The following is a 22894-nucleotide window of genomic DNA, read 5'->3' on the forward strand; positions in this document are numbered from 1 at the left end:
ATTTTTAATAAAATATTGTTTTGATATTTAAATTTTAGATAAAATATCAATTTAAGTATTTAATTTTAGATAAAATATTAATTTAATTTTTGAATTTGATTTAAGTCTCTCATCACATACCATAACTCACCACCTTGTCGGCCATCAAATCTTAAAATTTTCAATATACTTGTTTTCAGCCTCTTAAACAAAAATTTGATGTCCGTTTAATCGAAAAATCTCACGAAATATATATATATATATATATATATATATATATTTATATATATATAATCAATTAGCTTGATGATATGAATTTTTACCAAAGTTTATGCATAATGTAAGATCCAAAATGTTTTAAAAAAAATATTAATGATAAATTTATTATTATTGTTTAATTTTAAAAGAAATCAATAATTTTAGTATTTTAGACTAGATTTATGAAACTCGAAACATTTTTAGATGAGACGAAAAGTAGATTCGCACTCATGAAATAAAAAGAAGTAAATTAGAAATTTTAGGATCCAATTGTTGTCAGCAATGGCGATCGGCAAAACATTAACTAATACATCATAAATTAATAATGTAAGTGAGCTAAATGTTCTTTTTTAAATTTGATTGGAAAAAGTGAATAAGTATGAAATAAGAGTGACCATTTAAATAGTATACCCAAATGTTCTCATCAAAGTAATTAATAGGTCTATCTACGAACAACACAATATCTGTACGGCTTAATTTACCTCCATTGGAAAAGCTTGACTTTTTCAGTCCAACTTTTTTTTTAAATATTGAGATAATAATAATAATAGAGGGAGAATATAATTATCTTATTCGTGGTGGATTTTATTGTGCATGTCTTTCAAATGAATGCTTGTTAAAAAGTTGAGACATAGGAGTACATACTATTGAGAAATCTTTTTATTTTTTAAACAAAAATTACAAAGTATCATCAATTAAGTAATTATTTAGAATCTTTCATAATTAATATTATATTTTAACCAACTATTTAATATATAATATTTCTCGAATTTCTCTCGAGAAAGTTAACAGATCTCTTATAAAAAAACTAGATTAACTTTTAAATATTAAAATTTAAATAATAAAATTATTAGATTTCAGAATTTAAAACTAATTACACGCACAAATTAAACTAAGGCTTCGTTGGGAAATGTTTCTAGGCGAGCTTTTCCAACGAAAATTTTAATGCAAAAGAATTATTTTAAGTTTCTTGATTTAAGTCGATAATTATATTTTAATCGTGAATTTTTGACTGAAAATAAATCGTTTGAAAATACTTTTACATTTCAAACAGAATTTTGGGTCAAAAGCACTTCAAAAGTATTCTCAAACGGCCCTTTTAAATAGAACAGATGTTGGAAAGGAAATCTCAGGTTTATTTTGTAATATGGATTGAGGTTGCTGGTAAATGGTGCAGGAAATATGCATTGGTAGGTTCCAATTTACGACAAGAAGTAAATGTAATTATAAAGGAAGCGACAGAGACTGTTTTGCAGCTGCAAAAACCAAAAGCAAAGCCTAAGGCCCGATGTTGGTTGCATCAACTGTTTGCGCAAGACTGTTGTACACCAGCTTTGTCGCAGAGGACTTAATGCCGCTCTCTGTGTTTCTAAGTGGAAACACACCAAGAACCATCCTGCAGGTTCTTAATTTCGATTTGTGTTCATGTTTTTTCCGTGTTAACGTGTAATCGATAACGAAAAAACCGAAATAATCGTTCGGTTCGATGTATTTACCTGCAGGGACACATGAATACATCGAAGTGATCGTGAGCACGCAAGGGCGGAAGAAGCAAATCCCATTCGTGATCGAATTGGAGTTCAGAGACCAATTCGAGATCGCGAAAGCATGCGACGAGTACACGAAACTGGTGGACAAATTAACGGAATGTTTCGTGGGGAAATCTGATTACCTCAATCCCATCGTGAGAGTGATGTGATGCCGCCAAGAGGTCGATGGATGAGCAGAAACTCCATATGGGTCCCTGGAGGAAGTGATATTGATTTATTATTATAATTATAATTATTATTATTATAATTACTATAAATATTATTATTATTATTATTATTACTATAAATATTATTATTATTATTACTATTATAAATATTATTATTATTATTATTAAATATATATATATATATACATAAATAATATTAAAAAATTACAAGCCCAGTTAACCGGCCCAAACCAAACCGAAACCCTAAACATTTAGGGTTTCAGTTAAGTTTCTCTAACCCTAGCCGCCTCTGCCTCCAGCCACCTCTGCCCCCAACCGCCTCAGCCAATGGTCCAGCTTCCAGCCGCCTCTGCTGCCAGTGCCACGCCTCCATCGAAGCCTCCAGAAGACCCAGATGGCCACCCACGTAGCTACTCTAGCAGTGAGTCACCACTGGGAGTCCGGTGACTCACCGAACTCTATTCTTCGGACCGGTCCGAGATGAGCACCGGTGATGGCTATAAAGCCATCACCCAATCTGCAAAGAAAAAGAAAAAAAAACACGAAGAGGGACAGAAAATACACAGAGAGAAGAGAAATACAGAGAAACAAAATACTAAAAAAAGCTACCAACGATCTCAACAACAACGCAGCAAAGAAACAGAAAAGAAAGAAAAAGGAAGAAGAGAAACTTACCGAGGAAGCCCCGACCATCGGATCTCACCAAAACCTTCGAAAAGCCGAAGGTATATTTCTTAGATTTGCTCCGATCGGGAGCTGTTTAAAAGAAAAGATCATCGGAACCGTCATTAGGACGGTCCGATTTACGTTTCAATGTAAAAAAAAAAAATTCGGCCACCGAAGACGGTGGCCGGCGGCGGGATTCACGCCGGCAAGCGGCTGCCGGCCGGAGAGCTTCTCTCTTTTCTAGAGAGAAGCGAGAGAATTTCTTTCTCTCAGAAAAGAGAGAGAGAGGGAAGAGAGGAGAAATGAAGCTGGCCCTTCGGGCCAGCTGATTTTGGGCTTAAATAGCCCTTCCCGAACGACGCCGTTTTGGGAAGGGCTATTCGTGTAATTAATAATATTTAAATCCTTTCCGCAGTCCTCAGAATTTGTAAACTTTACATTTTAGTCACTAAATCGAGTTTATAATACTTTTAATTTGATCTTTAAATTTTAATTTTATTTATTTTAGTCCTTTATATTAAAATAATATATTTAGGATAAATAACAGATTTAATCCTTTAATTTTAATAAATAATATTTTAATCCTTAGTTTATATTTTTAATTTATTTTATTCTAAAATCTGAATTTTAGATAATTTTATTTTAGTCACTAAATAAATAAAATAAAGAAATAGCATGTTTAATCCCTATAATTTTGATTAATTATGAATTAGGTTTTTAATTTTACTTTTACTATGATTTAGTCACCTATTTTAAATATTTTTTTATTGCTTTTAAATATATAGCTCTAATTATATTTTTTAATTTTACTTGTTTATATATTTAAATATTTTTATTATGTAGCCATAAATAGATATAATAAATAAATATTTATTTTAAATAAATTATTTAATATTTATTTTTCAATATCGAAGAAAAGGACAGTCTTAATACAACTGGATGTCCTATTCTGGTATTTTAAAATTAAAAATTATAAAAAATATTATTTAATTTAAATTAATATTTATCAATATCAAAGAAAAGAGCTGTCTTAAGGCACCTAGAAGTTCTTTTCCAATATTTTTAAATATTTTTTATAATTTTGAAATAATAGGATTATAAATTAAATATATTTTGAATTTTTTAAATTTATAATAATAGAGACAATTTATAATTAAAAAGTACCAATTTTGGGCGTTGTAGGGGTGCTAATCCTTCCCTAAACGTAATCGACCACGAATCCCTTTTTATTATTAAAAAGAACGAATTTTTGGTTATAAACGCAGATCAATTCATTTTTTTTAATTGATGTTTTCTTAAAACTCTTTTAAAGAAAATAATTTTTAGGTATTCGACCTACCTGACCCAAAAGGCCGATGGCGACTCCCAAATTATTTTCAAAACCATTTATTCACATCACTTTTCCCGTCAAGTAAATATTTCGTGCCCGGACGAAAACCGGTTACGACAGCTTGGCGACTCCACTGGGGACGGTCAAACTTTAAAATCAATTATAAATTGTCTCTATTAATTAAAAATTAAAAGTTCATATATTTAATTTTTAATTCTTTCTTTTCAAAATTTTTATATTTACTTATTATTTTCATAATATTTATATGTTTTATTTTATTTGCAAGTATTTCATTATTTATTTTTCTGTCAAAGGTTTGAGCATTTCTCCTCACACACAACACTTGCATTGCATAACATAAAGCTCTATAATTGAGTTGTCCCTTTTAAGTGGGAGTGAAAGCGACGTCTTCGTGAGAATTTATTCTCCGTGTCAGACCTAGCAAGTAACTTTCGGGGTTCATATACTCTATGTTTTCGTGAGAATTTATTCTCCGTGTCAGGCATAGAGAAATGTATCCCCTCGAATTGAACTCGATCCATTTTAGTCTGTGATGGACTAGGATTGAGGGTTAGCAACCCATGGGGGCACTAACAAGGACAATTCGGGTACCTTTATTCTTAGATCTGAAACCCTACATATAAAAAACCCTAGAAACTCTTCCGATCTGAAGTCATGCCGAAATTTTGTCCAAAATAGGTGTACACACAGGAGAAATGAATTCTGACTTTCCTGTTAATTTATTTATTTTCTTTACTGATTAAATTACATGTTTATTTAAATTATTTAAATTTAGAAAAAACATGTTTAAATAAAAATATTTATGTAAATGTTATTATTAAATTTCTTTATTATGTAAACTAATTTATTTTCTTTTTGTGTGTTCTTTATTTTTCTGTTTGCATAGCATCATACAGGATAAAAGGCATTGATCCTTGTGTTAATTGTCTCATTGGAAAGCCTTCATCCATGGATAAAAAGTGTTCAAACCAAGTAATTCTAAACTCAGAAGTAAGACAGTGGGCTGAGGATTTACAAAGACAAGAAGGAGACAGTCTGCAGGATGATTATGTATCTGACTTGGCCAGTTATGCTCCAGTTTCGCTAAAAAGAAATGATATGCAAGATTTGCGAAGTATTTGGGAAAGTTGGGATTCAAACAAAAAATTGCAGTTTTATCAGACTTACGGATACATCCCATATTTGCTCTATGTCGAAGTTGATGATGAATTACTCAGAGCCCTAGTTCAATTCTGGAATCCAGGATACAATTGCTTCACTCTCAATAAAGAGGATTTGGTCCCTACTATTGAAGAGTACACAACTTTGCTACATATAGATGGGGCTTTGGAAAATCGAATCTATTCAAAGTCAATTAAAACTCAACCCTTTCGAGTTAAATTAGCAAAGATTGCCGGGGTACGAGAAGAATGGGTGACATCCCGTACAAAACAAAAAGGCGAAAGCGAAGGCATTGTTTGGACCAACATTAAAGAACTTATTCAGAGTCATCCAGATGTTAAAGTACGATTCGATTTATTTGCTCTGGGTATGTATGGTATGGTCATCTTCCCAAAAGTATTGGGATATGTTGAAGCTGCAGTGGTAGATTTGTTTGAACAGCTACCGAAAAAGATTAATCCTGCTTCTGCAATCCTAGCAGAGACCTTCAGATCGTTAAATGCTTGTAGAAAGCTAGGAGGTGGACGATTCTCAGGGTGTACCCAGTTGTTATATGTTTGGATCCGTAGTCATTTCTGGAGGACAGAAAAGGTTTCATATCGACGCTTTAATACGGATTACTCACCATTAAAAGAATTTCTGGAGCAAGAATGGCCGAAAGAAATTAAGAAAGATATGTGGATTAATGCCTTTTGAAATCTGCAAAGCAAGGACATTGTTTGGCGAGCCCCGTGGCAAATACAAAGGGAATTCTTTTACAAATGTGGAGATTACAACTGGATAATGCTGCTCGGATTATGGGGAGGAATTGGATATGCACCACTTCTGGTCATAAGACAGTATGAAGGTCGTCAATTTGTACCTGTCACTGCTGGATTACAGTCATCTGAGTTCGCATTCCATAGCAAAAATTATAAAAGAAGTATCATGGAAGCTGTTACAGCTTGGAAAACAACTTTTTGTATCCGAGCTAAAGCAGCAAAAGAAATGCTAACTCCTGATTATGAAGAATGGAGATCTGCCAGGAAAAATGAAAATATTCCTCTACCAGATCAAAAAGAGGATATCTTTATGTAAGATCGCATTAAGGTGGTTCCATCAGAGATTGAAATCCTGAGAGCTGAGTTTGAAGCAGAAAGAGAAGGCTGGTCGAAAGAATTAGAGCAAATGAGACAAGATAAAGCTATGTTGGGAGTTGACATTGATTTTCATTCATCACAATGTGCAATGTTGAGAAAAGATAAAGAAAAAGTTAATGATGAATTCAGAGCATTACAGAAAAATTACCAGGAGTTATATAAATCCCGGAAAGCATCAGGATCAAGCCAAACAACAATACAGATGACCAGAGAATTGAACATCGAGAAAAGACGAGTTGAAGATCTGAAAGGAAAGAATAGCCGTCTACTCAAAAGCCTTGAGAAAAGAAAGCAAAAATGGAAGATTTTGAGGTTGACAGAAGAGAGCGAATTATAAAACACAAAGCTGAACACCATGAGATCATGCAAAAAGAAAAGGATCGAGCCAAAGATTTAGAAGAAATGAAGAATGACATCTTTGATAAATTTGAAGGTGAGAAAAATATCATGTTCAAGGGATTTGAATCTGAAATGAACCAGATGATTGCTGAACTTGAAGTCAGAGGCCAAAAGATGGAAGAATCCAATGTTGAAAAAGAAAATGGGAATTAGAAAGGAAAATTTCAACACCAGACTTGAGGTAGAGCAGGAAGTGGCTAGAAATTGGATGCAAAGATGCAGAAACAAGGATGTTCAAATCCAGAAGCTTAATCAAAGAATGCAAGAAGCACGAACAAAACTTGAAGAAGATCTGGATCAGTCTAGAAATAAAAACTCAGAGTTTAATGCTTACATTTTGTAACTTGAAGAATCATTGTTTCAAGAAAAGGTTCGTCTAGGACCTAATGATCTCAAAGAAAGTAATGAGGAAAAAGCTTCACTGCGAAGACGCATTAGAGATCTTGAAAAAATTCTGCACAATTGTCAAGTCAGGATCACTGAGTTAGAGCAAACTCTTGAAGGAACGAATGAACAATGGCAAAAGTCAACTGATTTCTATGTTGAAAGAAGTGAAGAAAGAAGTAATATGGTGTTCTAGGCCATGGTACAAATGAGCGAAGTTGCTAGATATGTTGGGGAACTAGCTGTTGAAGCCAAAATAATTGAGCATCACGTTGATCCAGTTTCTAAGTGCGGAAAGAAGGTGTCATGGTTAATTAAAGAAATTATAGAGCTTAATAGGAAAGCTACGCCTTATCTGTAGTTATGAATTATTATAAAGAAACTTTTGTATGCCGATGAAAGTTGTTCTATGACAGTTAACTTTTTGGGATCAATACCTTTTTGTATACATACATTTTGCATACATTCATCATTCATTTCATAATTTTCTTTATGAATAACTTTATTGTTTTTATTTTATTTATTAAGATAAAATTCATTAATTAAAATTTGGAAAAAATAATATTAAAAGATTTTTCAATCGCAGTTATTCTGGCCAAAAGAGAAATACAACATCACTACGGTACTAGACAAGCTACTAAGAGAATTATGGAAGATAAAATACAGCGTATTGAGGAACAGCATAATAAAGAACAAGCAGAAATGAGAATGAAGCTGGAGAAAATTGAAGCCATATTGCAAATTCACAAGACAGTATGATGCAGAAAATAGAGGACATGTTTAAAAGGCAGGCAATCATTGGAAAAATGCATGAAAGTCCTGTATCTTTCGATCAAGAACCTATGTATCCTCCAGGTTTTCCACCAGAACCAATTTATCATTCTGGTACTACACCTATACAAATCAATGCTCGTACATCTGCATTACAAGAAGCCAAACCACATGAAAATCAACAAGTGGATCCTGCATCTTCAAGCAAAAATCCGCTTATATCAGATGTGAAAATAGGGGATCTTAATACTGAGCATTTAATTCCAGATTTGAATGAGCTGAATGAGAAACAAAAAGTAAATGAAGAATTGACCAGACAGATCAAGAGCTTAGAAGAACGAATGAAATCCGTGGAAATAACTGAATCATTCTATGGGTTTGATGCTAGTGAGTTGAGTTTGGTTCCAGACTTAATCCTCCCCATCAAGTTCAAAGCTCCTGAATTTGATAAATATGACGGTACTACATGCCCTTCATCCCACATTACTATGTTTTGTCGCAGAATGGCAGGATATGTGAAGGATGAGAAATTGTTAATTCACTGCTTTCAGGATAGTTTGACATGACCGGCTTTAAAATGGTATACTCAATTGACCAAAGCCAACATTAGATCCTGGAAAGATCTGGCTAAAGCATTTTTAGAGCAGTATCGCCACGTAACAGACATGGTTCCTGATAGATGGACTCTCCAAAACTTGGAGAAAATGAATAATGAAACATTCAGACAGTATGCCCAGAGATGGCGTGATACAGCAGCCCAAGTTCAACCACCTTTGTCAGAAAAAGAGGCCACAGTAATATTTGTTCATACATTGAAGGCTCCTTATTTAAATCATCTAATGGGGAATACAACCAGAAATTTTGCAGATTTGGTCATTTCTGGAGAACTCATTGAAAATGTCTTGAAAAGTGGCAAAATTGAATCAAATGAGGGGTCTAGTTCCAAAAGACCTATGTACCGGAAAAAAGAGAATGAAGTCAACAATGCAAATTCTTACAACAAGGATTCATCGAAAAGTGTTACAATAACCCAGCCAAGGGTTAAGAAAGAGGAAACAAACACTAATCGAACAGAGTCCAGAGGATCTCGAAAAGAAAATGAAAAGTTGTCTTTTACACCTTTACCAGTACCATATGCGGAGATCTATGATTCGTTGTTAAAAGCAGATGTCATACGGCCCTATCCTTTGGTTCCTATGCAACCACCATTCCCTCCTTGGTATGATACAAAGGCACACTGTGTTTACCATGAAGGAATTACAGGTCATTCTATTGAAAACTGTTTGGCATTCAAAAGGGTGGTCCAAAATTTGATCAACACTGGAAAGTTGGAATTCAATACACCATCTGCATCAAATCATCCATTGCCAAATCATGGAGATAAAAACGTGAATGTAATTCAGGAAGAGAACAGAAAGAAAGCAAAAACTGACATTTCTGAAATAAAATCTCCTTTTGTTTGGGTATTCCAACAACTCTCTTTAGCCGGTATAATTCCACAACAATTCAGGCCAAAGCAGAATGAAGGCAAGAATTATTGTGAATATCATCAGGAGAAAGGGCATAAAATTCAACTATGTCCTGAGTTTAGGGATTTAGTGCAAAAATTGATGAACAACAGCGAAATAGAATTCTTTGAAGAAGAACCAGGGAAAAAAGAAGATGATGTTTGCTCATCAGAGGATTCTAAACCTAATCAAAGAATAAATGATCCTGTGATCATTAATGTGAAATCATCTACGGCGATTCCTGCACCAATAAAGCCGAAAGTAGTTATCACCACTCCTCTACCATTTCCATACAAAGATACCCGCAAGGTACCTTGGAATTATACTACCAATGTTTCAATGGTAGGAAGATCTGTTTCTCCAGAAAAAATAGAGTTTGGGTACAACATCGAAGTCTGAAGCAGTGAGCGAAGTCGGTTTCTTTACAAGAAGTGGGAGATGTTACTCTCCCGAAACATCCAATGCTTCAGAACAAGTGAAAACAAAAGAAAAAGACATGGCAATACCTCAGAAGGTATTTGAGGATGAATCCCCTCCAGTATTCAATGAGCCTGTGACAGAAAAACAAGCTCAAGAATTTTTGAAATTCCTGAAACATAGTGAGTATAGTGTGGTTGAACAACTACACAAACAACAAGCGAGAATTTCTATTCTTGATCTATTGATGAATTCAGAAGCACATAGAAATGCTTTGATGAAAATTCTCAATCAAACATTTATCCCTGAAGATATATCCCTCAATAAACTTGACAGAATTGTGGGACATATAGCCGCTGACAATTACATAACATTCACAGATGATGAAATATCGGAAGGCGGAATGGGGTCAGTAAAAGCTTTGAACATCACGACACATTGTTATGGTCATGTGTTGCCAGGAGTATTGATTGACAATGGATCCGCTCTCAACTTGATGCCTCTAGTCACACTTCAAAGAATGCCTGTGGATCAATCACACATGAAGAGTTATCAGAATGTAGTGCGAGCATTTGATGGTACTCAAAAGGAAGTGCTTGGGAAAATGGAAATACCGTTGTTAATTGGACCAGTCGTGTACAGTATTGACTTTGTGGTGATGGACATCCACCCTACATATAATTGTCTATTAGGGAGGCCATGGATTCATTCAGCAGGAGGCGGTCCTTCTTCATTACATCAGAAATTGAAATTTGTTGTTGATGGACAACTAATATGCGTAGGAGCTGAAGAAGAAATCATTGCGTCGGTAACAAGTGATGTTCCATATATCGAAACCAATGATGATGCTCTTGAATGCTCTTTCCGAGCTCTTGAATTTGTAAATGCAACCTTTATTGCAGAAGGAAGCAAAATTCCATATCCCAGATTGTCTGATTGCACCAAGATGACGGTACAACAAACTTTAGGCATCGGAGCTAAAGCTGGGAAAGGGTTAGGAAAGAATCTTCAAGGGATTTCAGTTCCTGTCAGTATAAAGATGAAGAAAGATCGTTTTGGGCTTGGGTTTAAGCCCAATTTTCAGCAAAAGAACAAAGAGATGAAAAGAAGATGTGAAGACAGAAAGGCAGGGTTGAAAGGGAGAGAAATCCTTTGGAAACACATGTCATTCCCACAGTTGAAGACCATATTCAGATCAAGGGGAACAATTAATGTAGAACAGCAACTTGTTGAAGTCTTTAAAGAAGAAAAGTTGACGAAAAATCAAGACATAGTTGAAGAAGCTATGAATGGATTATTTATCAACATGATCATGAATGACAACAAGACTGGCAAGTACTTGGATAGGATTCGCCCATGTTTTCCTGGAGAAACACTCAACAATTGGACCACTGAAGATCTTCCTATAGTTTTTAATATTAACGCAGAGTAATATTCAGAACTAATCTTTATGTTTAGCTCAAAAAAATGAAAATTTTTTGTTATCTTGTAAAAGAAATTATGTTAAATATAAGAAATTTTCTTTAAAATTTTCAGATGGCAATCATTCTTTACATTTTCTTACATTTTTATATTTATTTCATAAATTTACTATATTCTTTCGGAAATATGTCCGACTTAAATTTGCAGGTGTCACCATGTTAATAGCATGTTTATTCCTAAATTTAATCAAGAGATAAATTTAGAGCAACCCATATGTCTGGAAGAAATCAATGGGTGTGAGGATGAACTGGAATGTGATGTTCCTACTGAACTATTAAGATTGGTAGAAAAAGAAGACAAACAAATTCTACCCCACAAAGAAGAGATTGAGACTGTGAATTTGGGAACAGATGAAGAAATAAAAGAGGTGAAAATCGGTACTACTCTGACAATCCAGATAAAACAAGAATTGATAAATCTCCTTCAAGAGTTCAAAGATATCTTTGCCTGGTCTTATCAAGATATGCCTGGTTTAAGCACAGATATAGTAATACACAAGCTTCCAATCAATCCAGAATATAAACCGGTCCAACAAAAGCTCAGACGAATGAGGCCATAAATGTTGTTGCAAATCAAAGAAGAAGTGATGAAACAAATCAATGCAGGTTTCCTACAGGCATCTAAATACCCAGAATGGATAGCCAACATTGTTCCCGTACCGAAGAAAAATGGAAAAGTTCGAATGTGTGTGGATTACAGAGATCTCAACAAATCTAGTCCGAAAGATAGCTTTCCATTACCCCACATAGACACATTGGTAGACAATACTGCAGGACACGCATGGTTTTCATTCATGGATGGTTTTTCAGGATATAATCAGATAAAAATGAATCCTGAAGACATGGAAAAAACAACATTTGTAACCATGTGGGGCACATTCTGTTATAAAGTGATGCCATTTGGATTGAAAAATGCAGGGGCAACGTATCAAAGAGCCATGGTAACTTTGTTTCATGACATGATGCACAAAGAGATTGAAGTATATGTAGATGACATGATTGCCAAATCTCGAACTGAAGAAGAACATATTCAAAATCTGAGAAAGCTTTTCCAGAGATTGAGGAAGTATCAATTAAAGCTCAACCCCGCAAAATGCACTTTTGGGGTAACTTCTGGGAAACTTTTGGGATTTGTGGTCAGCAAAAAAGGAATCGAGATTGATCCAGATAAAGTAAAAAGCAATTCAAGATCTTCCACCACCCAATACAAAAAAAGAAGTTCGAGGCTTTTTGGGAAGATTAAATTATATATCTCGGTTCATTTCTCAATTAACTGACAAATGTGATCCAGTGTTCAAATTACTTCGAAAGAACAATCCTGAAGTCTGGAATGAAGAATGTCAAGAAACTTTGGATATTATTAAGAAATATTTATCCAATGCCCCAATTTTAGTATCACCAATGCCTGATAGACCATTAATTCTCTACTTGACGGTCTTCGAAAATTCGATGGGATGTGTACTAGGACAGCATGATGAATCTGGAAGAAAAGAAAAAGCTATTTTATTATCTGAGTAAGAAATTTACTGATTGTGAAATTCGATATCCACCAATACAAAAATTATGTTGTGCTTTGGTGTGGACTACTCGAAGACTCAGACAATAATGAGATATGGATATTATTGGGCTACCATGCACACAGATTGCATTGATTATGCAAGGAAATGTCATAAATGCCAGATATATGCAGACAAAATTCATGTACCCCCATCTCCTTTACATGTAATGACAGCACCTTGGCCATTTTCTATGTGGGGAATAGATGTCATTGGAGCAATCACACTAAAAGCATCGAATGGACATTGTTTCATCCTTGTGGCAATTGATTATTTTACCAATGGGTTGAAGCTGCTTCATATGCCAATATTAAGAGGTCCACAGTCTGTAAATTCATAAAGAAAGAGATAGTTTGCCGGTATGGCCTACCAGAAAGGATCATTACAGATAATGCTCTGAACTTGAACAACAAAATGATGACCGGACTTTGTGCACAGTTTAAGATCAAACATGCAAACTCAGTGGCGTATCGTCCAAAGATGAATGGGGCAGTTGAAGCAGCAAATAAGAACATCAAGAGAATCATTACAAAGACCACTGAAACTTATAAAGATTGGCACGAGAAGTTACCTTTTGCTCTATACGCATACCGAACTACTGTTCGAACATCTACTGGGGCAACACCGTTTTCTTTAGTCTACGGGATGGAAGCAGTCTTACCAATTGAAGTTGAGATTCCATCGCTTCGAATATTGAGAGAAACAAAATTGGATGAATCTGAATGGATCCAAGCTAGATTTGATCAATTGAACCTTATTGAGGAGAAAAGATTGAAAGCTATTTGCCATGGACAGATGTATCAGAAACGGATGATGAAGTCTCATGACAAAAAAGTACATCCAAGAGAATTCCAAGAGGGTGATCTAGTACTAAATAAGATCTTGCCTATACATAAAGATTTCCGTGGGAAATGGATGCCTAATTGGGAAGGGCCATACGTTGTAAAAAAGGCCTTTTCCGGAGGAGCATTGATCTTGGCAGAAATGGATGGAAAAATTTTGAGAAATCTAATAAACTCGGATTCTGTCAAGAAATATTATGCTTGAAGAAAAAAGAAAAGAAAAAAGAAAAAAGAAAAAAAAAAGAGAAAAAAGAAGAAAAAGGGGGGGTCAAGGTGAAAACCCGCAAAGGGCATCTTGTAACCAAAGGAAGGATTTGAGTTGAAAACCTGAAAAGGCAGCTCAAATGCAGGTTGATATTAGGCATCTGGCAATTGAACCCTTTTAAGATTTTGACAGTTTGGGAGAAACTACACATCTACAAGCATTTTGACAACGTTTGAGATCTTCCAGACAAAAGCTTACATCATTTCTCTAAATTGTGTCAACTTGATTAATTTAGAAATACTTATGCTAATAATTTGTTGAGACATTTGAATTTTTATCAATCTTATGTTTGTCATAACTTTGAATACAATTCTATCTATTTCAAGTTCAATTTATTTGAGATTCAATTTATTTTCGAAAATTCAATTTATTCATTTATATGAATTAACATAATTTTGAAATGAGTTAAAGATTTCTGAATATCACTTTATGTTAATACTTTTAAATACATGGAATACAAAGTAAGCAAATCATCACCATCTTAAAGCCATGAACAACAAGATTGTTACATGGGATGTTACCGACAACAAGGTCGAATCCGCCAAATCAATTGCTCCAACCGATCATCATTCAGTTCTTGCACATCTGTTTTCAAAGATATACTAAGACAGTAGAAGGTGACCTTTGCAGCACTGATTCCAGCAAAAAGAAACAAGACATTGATATCACTGGGAAACATGTCTCTATACAGATTATTGTGCATGGTTTTTAGAGAAACCTAGAAGCATTTCCACCTCATCAGGTTCAGGTGGAGCAACTTTATTCCTTCCAACCCATACTAGATTCCATTTTCAGCACTCATTAAGAACATACTTATGGGCACTCGAAGGTGGCTCATTGTCATAAGCTTCAAGAACCTTACAGATCCTTTCTGTCAATTTGGCACTTCTTGTACATGTTTATAAACAATTCAACTTTGTTCTTGGATCTCAAGAAGGCCATCATTTCTTTGTCAATGGAAAAGCATCAGCACATGGAGGAAGCAGAATAAAGAGAAAATCTGTTCTTAATTGGCAGAATTATGAATATAACCCTTGTCAGTGTAGTAGCATGAAAATGTTTCGAATCTACAAATTATGGCTTTACATCTAATAAGTACTGTGATATCCCAGTCCAAACATTAAATGGAAGATGAATTTGCTCATAGCATCTTCTGGAAGTGTTCTTTGGGTTATCTGATCTGGTTTAGCAGAACCAATCATTGAATTTGGAAGATGAATTTGCTCATAGCATCTTCTGGAAGTGTTCTTTGAGTTATCTGATCTGGTTTGGCAGAACCAATCATTGAATTTGGAAGATGAATTTGCTAATAACATCTTCTGGAAGTGTTCTTTGAGTTATCTGATCTGGTTTGGCAGAACCAATCATTGAATTTGGAAGATGAATTTGCTCATAGTATAAATAAGGAGACTCAATAGCATCTTCTGGAAGTGTTCTTTGAGTTATCTGATCTGGTTTGGTAGGAACTACAGAACCAATCATTGGAATTAAAAGATGAACTGCATGATCGTCTTCATTAAGAAGCTTCTTTTCAAGCTTCTTTTGCTTATTCCTTTCCAAAAAAATCATAGCCCAGGTTTCGCCTTTTCTTGTAATTGGGATCATCACATAATGGCTTCCCATCTTTTACCGGAAGAAGTGCGTTAGCATCTTTAGTTATTTGAGCAGCACATATAAAATCTATCAATTTTGCAATTGATGAATCTGGACCACATTTCTCCAGAGCTATTGAAGCTTCAGCCTCTGAGATCCCATTTTTGTCAAGTATAACAGTTTATTCTCCTCATCAGAATCAGAATTCAAGATTTCTCGATATTAAAAGAACTATCGATATCTGTGAAATCAACTGAAAAGGTCACTTCATAATCAGATGAGTTGTTATCAGAATCAACATGTTACCTGAATACAAGCTTTTCAAGAGCCTATACTATTGAGTTTTATTCTCAAGAGGTTTTGTGACATTATATCTACATCTACATTGTCAAAGATGATAGATTCTCTGATTTGAAGAAGAAAGATCTATTGGGTTTTTACAATTGAAGAAATACTCAATTCACCAATATGAAATCAAATAACTTAACATTCATGCATCATATTTAGGTGTTTGCAAAAATAGGTGCATTTTCATTCATTTTCATCTATGTTGAATTTTTTAACAGGAATTTCAAAGATTTTAGCAAAGATTCAAATCTATCATTTGATAGATTGACATTTCCAGAGAAAGTTCATAATGAGAAGAACTCATCTGAAGAAGGAAGAAGAAGTTCATAATGAGAAGAACTTGTTCAACCTTTTGCCTGAATTCATCACTTGATGGATCAGCTTTTCCAGAGAAGGTTCATAATGAGAAGAACTCATCTGAAGAAGGAAGAAGAAGTTCATAATGAGAAGAACTTGTTCAACCTTTTGCCTGAATTCATCACTTGATGGATCAGCTTTTCCAGAGAAAGTTCATAATGAGAAGAACTCATCTGAAGAAGGAAGAAGAAGTTCATAATGAGAAGAACTTGTTCAACCTTTTGCCTGAATTCATCACTTGATGGATCAGCTTTTCCAGAGAAAGTTCATAATTAGAAGAACTCATCTGAAGAAGGAAGATGAAGTTCATAATGAGAAGAATTTGTTCAACCTTTTGCCTGAATTCATCACTTGATGGATCAGCTTTTCCAGAGAAAGTTCATAATGAGAAGAACTCATCTGAAGAAGGAAGAAGAAGTTCATAATGAGAAGAACTTGTTCAACCTTTTACCTGAATTCATCAATTGATGGATCAGCCTTTCCAGAAAAAGTTCATAATGAAATGAACTCATCTGAAGAAGGATGAAGAAGTTCATAATGAGAAGAATTTGTTCAACCTTTTGCTCAAATCTATCACTTGATAGATTAGCTTTTCCAGTTCGAGTTCATAATAAGAAGAACTCATCTGAAGAATGATGAAGAAGTTCATAATGAGAAGAATTTGTTCAGATTTTTGCTCAAATACATCACTTGATGGATCAACTTTTCTAGAGAAAGTTCATAATGAGAAGAACTCATCTGAAGAAAGAACTTGTTCACTTTTTGCATAATTCTATCACAGAAGGAGATAGATTAGCATCAGCCTTTCTAGAGAAAGTTCATAATGAGAAGAACTCATCAAGAGCTTATTCAACCTTTGAATGACTCTATCACAGAAAGAAAGAGGTCAAAATCATCCCCAGTGGAAAGTTCATAATGAGAAGAACTCATTTGAAAGAAAGAGAAGAATTTATTCAACATCTCCATTATGATCAAGTGAAGCCAAATGGATAAAAAAAATTTATTATCTTTTCATCTTTGCCCTATTCCTGTTAACACAAGAATGAGCAAAGAGGGGCAGCTGAAGATACTAATTTTTTACCCATATTGATTTATTATAATTATAATTATTATTATTATAATTACTATAAATATTATTATTATTATTACTATAAATATTATTATTATTATTACTATTATAAATATTATTATTATTATTATTAAATATATATATATATATACATAAATATTAAAAAATTACAAGCCCAGTTAACCGGCCCAAACCAAACCGAAACCCTAAACATTTAGGGTTTCAGTTAGGTTTCTCTAACCCTAGCGCCTCTGCCTCCAGCCGCCTCTGCCCCCAACCGCCTCAGCCAATGGTCCAGCTTCCAGCCGCCTCTGCTGCCAGTACCACGCCTCCATCGAAGCCTCCAGAAGACCCAGATGGCCACCCACGTAGCTACTCTAGCAGTGAGTCACCACTGGGAGTCCGGTGACTCACCGAACTCTATTCTTCGGACCGGTTCGAGATGAGCACCGGTGATGGCTTTAGCCATCACCCAACCTGCAAAGAAAAAGAAAAAAAACACGAAGAGGGACAGAAAATACACAGAGAGAAGAGAAATACAGAGAAACAAAATACTAAAAAAGCTACCAACGATCTCAACAACACGCAGCAAAGAAACAGAAAAGAAAGAAAAGGAAGAAAAGAAACTTACCGAGGAAGCCCCGACCACCGGATCTCACCAAAACCTTCGAAAAGCCGAAGGTATATTTCTTAGATTTGCTCCGATCGGGAGCTGTTTAAAAGAAAAGATCATCGGAACCGTCATTAGGACGGTCCGATTTACGTTTCAATGTAAAAAAAAAAATTTCGGCCACCGAAGACGGTGGCCGGCGGCGGGATTCACGCCGGCAAGCGGCTGCCGGCCGGAGAGCTTCTCTCTTTTCTAGAGAGAAGCGAGAGAATTTCTTTCTCTCAGAAAAGAGAGAGAGAGGGAAGAGAGGAGAAATGAAGCTGGCCCTTCGGGCCAGCTGATTTTGGGCTTAAATAGCCCTTCCCGAACGACGCCGTTTTGGGAAGGGCTATTCGTGTAATTAATAATATTTAAATCCTTTCCGCAGTCCTCAGAATTTGTAAACTTTACATTTTAGTCACTAAATCGAGTTTATAATACTTTTAATTTGATCTTTAAATTTTAATTTTTTTTATTTAGTCCTTTATATTAAATAATATATTTAGGATAAATAACAGATTTAATCCTTTAATTTTAATAAATAATATTTTAATCCTTAGTTTATATTTTTAATTTATTTATTCTAAATCTGAATTTTAGATAATTTTATTTTAGTCACTAAATAATAAAATAAAGAATAGCATGTTTAATCCCTATAATTTTGATTAATTATGAATTAGGTTTTTAATTTTACTTTTGCTATGATTAGTCACCTATTTTAAATATTTTTTTATTGCTTTTAAATATAGCTCTAATTATATTTTTTTAATTTTACTTGTTATATTTAAATATTTTTATTATGTAGCCATAAATAGATATAAATAAATATTTATTTTAAATAAATTATTTTAATATTTATTTTTCAATATCGAAGAAAAGGACAGTCTTAATACAACTGGATGTCCTATTCTGGTATTTTAAAATTAAAAATTATAAAAAAATATTATTTAATTTAAATTATATTATCAATATCAAAGAAAAGAGCTGTCTTAAGGCACCTAGAAGTTCTTTTCCAATATTTTTAAATATTTTTTATAATTTTGAAATAATAGGATTATAAATTAAATATATTTTGAATTTTTTAAATTTATAATAATAGAGACAATTTATAATTAAAAAGTACCAATTTTGGGCGTTGTAGGGGTGCTAATCCTTCCCTAAACGTAATCGACCACGAATCCCTTTTTATTATTAAAAAGAACGAATTTTTGGTTATAAACGCAGATCAGTTCATTTTTTTAATTGATGTTTTCTTAAAACTCTTTTAAAGAAAATAATTTTAGGTATTCGACCTACCTGACCCAAAAGGCCGATGGCGACTCCCAAATTATTTTCAAAACCATTTATTCACATCACTTTTCCCGTCAAGTAAATATTTCGTGCCCGGACGAAAACCAGTTACGACAGTTTGGCAGTCTATTCTTAATAGGTTGACCACCAAGGATCGATTGTTGAATATGGGTTTGGCGGTGGATGACACTTGTGTTATGTGTGGGGTGGCAGTCGAGACGAGAAATCACTTTTTTTTTAGCGTGTGTTTTCGGCCACTGTTGGGAAAGTATTCTCAGCCTTTTTAGCGTGTGTTGAATTTGAAGGATTCTATATAGTGTTGGAAATATTATTTTCATATTTTATATCATATAAATTTAGTTCAGATCAGTGTAATTTTTCATATTAGAGTGTACAGTGGAAATTTAGTGACTAAAATACAATTTTGAAAATTGCATGATCAGTATAAAGTCAAAGACAAATTGATTCATCTTTGACTAAAAAATATTTTAACGGATGATAATGTAATGGAATTTAGTATTTTTCAAGTTTCATTAATGGTAAAAATAGAATTTCTCAATAATTGAATTTTAAATTCAATTATTTGATTTTAAAGCCAAGTGTAAGATTAAATATTAATAGAATATTCAAGAGAAACAAATTTTCAGCTTCAACTCCCTCTTGGCCGTGAGCTCCATTGCAAAGGGAAAGATTTTTGTTTTGATTTTTAAGCTTGTTTGCTTGATTTTTGGACTAAGTTTTGAAATAGATAATTATTCTACATGAAATTCTCTATTTTTTGGTATGAATATTATATGGTGAAGAAGCTTATATGTTGAGAAGTTAGGGTTTATGTAGGATTTATGGATTTTAAAGAATTGATTAAATATTATGTTTTTGAGGTTGGAGATTAATTCTAAGGCATGGGAGATGATTAAAATCGTGTGTATTGTCCATGATTAGGTTTTATGATATTGGTTGATTTTGATGTAATTTGAAGTTGTGATGATTAGAATATCATGAATTTGATGTTAGGAAGTTGAATTCATGCTTGAAATTGAATGGAAATCAAGCCCTAGAAGACTTGTTATATTCGGACATAAAGGGAAAATAGGGGAAATATAGAAAAATGTCCTATGGTCTAGAATGATATTAGAAGTGTTCTATGTGTTTTGGAGATCAATTTGGAAGGTTTAGTTAGTAAAAAGGGCTAATATACAGTTTGAGAATTGTGAGATATTATTGCAAGAATTTTATATTTGGGGTATTTAATGTTAATTTTTACATTGAAATGCCGGGATTTTAAGTTTAGAAGGTTGATTGGAACCAAAATTCAATTTAGTAAAACTTGAGGGTGAAATTCAAATTTTGTAAAATATTTTACAACGACACTCTCAATATTACAATACTGCAATACTAGCTGCGGCTAGTTTACAAACACAACCTCACTATTTTATGTTTTGCTAAGCTCTCTCAATTTTCTCTAATTTTTTCTCCCACTCGTACTTTGCTTTTGTCACTCACACACACACCCTTTGCTACAAATTACACGTATATATAGGAAAACTAAACCGACTTAACTTCTCTGGATGCTTCTCAATTTCTCGTTGCCGCCTCATGTTTGTTTCTAAAATATTCTAGCCGCGTGATTGAATTTGCTTGTGCTTATCTTCAATTTGTTTTTTGTAGCTGCTGCCATTTGTTTTATTGCTGCCACTTGTGATTTATGGGACCACCTTAAATCTTGCCGACATATTTTTTATTGTTAAGTTTGGATGCACATGTGATTGTTCAAGAGTTTGACTTCCAGCAGATTTGCTTTATTTGTCATGTTCTTGGATTAAATCATATTTGTTGAATTTTCCTGGTTTTTATTCTTTCAGTGGGTTGTCATGAATCTTCGACCACTGCTACTGCTGGTTCATCATCATCAAGTTTCTCGTGGGTGTTTGACCTCGAAGGGATTTCCGAAATGTACCAGTCCTATGAAGAACAAATTTATGGTAATCTTACCTGGATTAAGCTATAGGGCGTGATTTGTACTTTATTTTACTTGTCCATAATCAGCCTGAACGCTGTGACTTCTATATGTTATATTTTGATGACGAACATAAAAATTAGTGAAATTTGTTCCCATTTTGAAAAGAGCTTTATTTTATTATTCGCAACCTATCAAGCTTAAAACTTGTATGTTTTCTTTTGGCTGCATAATTGCAGGAAAGTGGTGGAAGCTCTACCTCGTGGCGTCCATGTTAATTTTTTGAAAGCAGAAAGGAGTTTGCATCGATGGGCCCTTGAAGATCTTCAACGAATTCATGCTGCTGAAGAGACTGCTGCTGATGAGGTGGAGGGGTTGAGATGCATGTCCTTGAAGATGCTGGGCATTGGGTACTCCTATTGCTTTGCTCATGCTTTAATTTACTTGTGTTTTCTCCTCTGCTCATAGCATTTCCCTGCATCTACTCCTGCTACTTATTGCGTCGCATTTTATTGTTTGAAGGACATTGATGTAGAACCTAAGATGTAAGAAGTACTACTGAGTTTCATACTCGATAAAGTGTGTATAACCCAATAAATGCCACAGCATGTCAAGAATTGGTTATCCAATCCAACTATGACGTCTGAGACTGAGATTGACATGGTTCTAAAATTACTCTCTGCCAGAGATAAAAGCTGACTTATAGGCTTCTGCAAGTGAAGCAACCTACATAAAAAGCTTGTCTAACTTGTGAAATGAAAGGGGAAAATGTGCAACCTTCCTGCTCTACCTCCAATTTTTCTGTTACAACTTGAACATTTGGAAGTCTGATCAACTGCATTTTCACATAGCAAGAACATATGCAGTACAAGTGTTGGACATGGGTAGATATCGAATGTGGTTTATCATTTCTCATGGGTTTGGTGGATTTTTGAAGGGTCAAATCCCTACACTTCTAATCAGATATGGTGGACAAAGATAGGTTAAGTAAAAGGAATTGGAGGAACAGGCTTAACTTAAAATGTGACCGTGGGCTGATTTACTTGTGTATTTGCTGAATAGTTATTCTTTGTAGCCGTGTCATTCGTAATTTCGGTTGATGCAGAGCTATTTTCCGGAGTGTGAGAGGGTTTTTAATATTGTTTATTTATCTTTGTATGTCAAAGTGGTGCTCATTTTCAGTTTAATTTCTTATCAGGTACATGCAGATAACCCAGATGGACTCTTCAGGATTCTTTCATTTTCTTTCAAGGGAGTTAAAGCCTAAGGTTGTATGCTAGTCAAAATTCGATATCAGTGTTACCCGGACTTTTCATTTTTTTTGTTACCCTCGACGTGTTTGGCACCTATGTTTGACACATATTTTAACACGAATACGAGGGTATGATTCTTTTAATATATGAAAAAAAAATAAAGTGAGCTAATACATACTTATCCTACAATCATTCTGGATGATAGGTAATTTGAGCTTTGAGTTAGTAACATTAACGTTTTTCATTTAGCTTAGCTCAGTATTGTATTTTGATTCGAACAATTAACATATTTCAATATTTTTTTGTCGTTAACATACCATAGTAATTGAGAAATTACATTTTAGATTTGTATGTACCAAGGAATATCCGTTGAAGGATAAAAATTGAGATTACATTCAAGTAGCATTGATTTGGTAAAATTGAGATTAGGTGAATATTTTATGTAATTTTTAAATTTAAATTTGTTTTGGTTTAACTTTTATTA

General features: G+C 34.0%; 1 protein-coding gene across 1 annotated transcript in view; it reads left to right on the top strand.

Annotated features, from left to right (window-relative positions):
• LOC120216424 (protein ABHD11-like) overlaps window positions 1–22512 on the top strand; it is a 36678-nt gene extending 14166 nt beyond the window's left edge. The window contains exon 14 of the transcript XR_005525054.1: window positions 22467–22512. The gene's annotated coding sequence lies outside the window, so the exon portion shown is untranslated. The remainder of the gene's footprint in view (window positions 1–22466) is intronic.
• The last annotated feature ends 382 nt before the right edge of the window (window positions 22513–22894 follow it).

Source organism: Hibiscus syriacus, unplaced genomic scaffold, assembly GCF_006381635.1.
Source record: "Hibiscus syriacus cultivar Baekdansim isolate YM2019G1 unplaced genomic scaffold, ASM638163v2 tig00000764_pilon, whole genome shotgun sequence".
Lineage (NCBI taxonomy): Eukaryota > Viridiplantae > Streptophyta > Magnoliopsida > Malvales > Malvaceae > Hibiscus > Hibiscus syriacus.